Source organism: Myotis lucifugus, unplaced genomic scaffold (genome assembly GCF_000147115.1).
Source record: "Myotis lucifugus unplaced genomic scaffold, Myoluc2.0 scaffold_6, whole genome shotgun sequence".
Taxonomy (NCBI): domain Eukaryota; kingdom Metazoa; phylum Chordata; class Mammalia; order Chiroptera; family Vespertilionidae; genus Myotis; species Myotis lucifugus.
The window spans coordinates 2,036,411-2,037,931 of NW_005871054.1; positions in this window are offsets into that span (position 1 = coordinate 2,036,411).

Genomic DNA, 1,521 nt, shown 5'->3' on the forward strand with positions numbered 1-1,521 from the left:
TGGGGGACCTCCCAGATGTCCGATCCGGGTGCCCATCACAGGGGCTCCACTCCCAAGCTCTGGAGGTGTTTTCCCCCCGCCGGAACGCCGCACACCAATCTACCCTTCTTATTTGAAAAAAAAAAAGAAAAGAAAAAAAAATTGGAACTTACTAAGGACGATCCCGCCCATTCCTCTGATTGGCTTGGAGCGGGAAGCAATAGGCAGGAGGAGTAAGGAGTGTTTACGGTGAACTGGAACGTGGTTGCTGAAGGTGAATGCCTGTCAACCGCGAGCCGGGTGCCGGGAGGGGTTCCTGGCTGAGTCGGTGGTGGGAGAGCGCGGGGCTGCCTTCGCTGCAGCCGTGGGCAGTGCCACCGGCTGCTGTGGTTTTCTCTCTTCGTCTCCTATCCCCACCCCAGGAGCTGGGTGCGCCCTCTCCTCCGCCACTAAGCAACTAGGGGTGTTGGTGCACACAGCCTTGTTTTCACCCGATTTCTCCAGAGGGATTCAAGTTCTGACCCTGCCAGTCCCCGCCTAACATTCAATCAACTGGTCCTCCACGGGACTCAATGACACAAGCTAGATACAAAATGTTTACGGTGCAATTTCTTCTTGTTCTGTTTCTTTAACATTTCCTTGGATCTTGGTTTCTCCCCATCGCTGTGGGTCTTTTTCCCCCTGGTAGGAACTGTACATGGATTTGGGAGTGGCTGACATATTTAAAAAAAAAAAAAAAGGTGGTTAATAGGCAAAGGCGAGGATATAATAACCTAAGAAGAGTGTGAGGGCAGGGGTAGCTTAACCTTAAAAGAGCCAAGGACCCTTTTGGGAATACGATGAAAGCTCATAGAGGCTTCCCCAAGGAGGAAAAAAATGTCCAGTCACAAATTTGTTTTCAATTTTAGTTGCTCCACAGACGTCTGGTGTAGAGAAAGAGGACAAAGAATGGGATTGGGGGGGGGGGGCGGGGGGACCCCAACATTTAAGGAATAAGCAGAGTAAAGTGAGAAAGAGACCGAGGAGGAATGGTCAGAGAAGTAAAAGCACCCTACAAGCAATAGGCAAACATAGGGTGTCCCCCCAAAAAGGTATACACACACTTTGAATAATTATAAAGGCAGTGTTTATTAAAATATATTTCATTTTCAAAATCGAGCTATCAGCTGTTAAAGTGTGTATACATGTTTTGGGACACCCTGTAGTTTCAAAAAAGAGGGCAGCTAATATATAAAAAGAAAATAAGCAGGATGGGTCCTGGAAACAATAAGGGTTATTAATCTTACTAAGGATGCGAGCGTAGGATGCATGGACAAAGTAGCTTGAAAGGTGTTAGGGTATAGAGAATGATTGATTCTTTGAGAGACTCAACAGAAGAGCATGATGGGTGAGAATTGAGCAAATCTATAGAGATAGCAGGGAAAGAGAAAGGAGAAAGACAGATGTTGAAGAATCAACAGAGATGGGGAGACAGAAGGCTTGAATCTAGTATCTAATTCTATTTCCATTGCAGTACAGAAAGTGAACCAATGTGCATTTTAC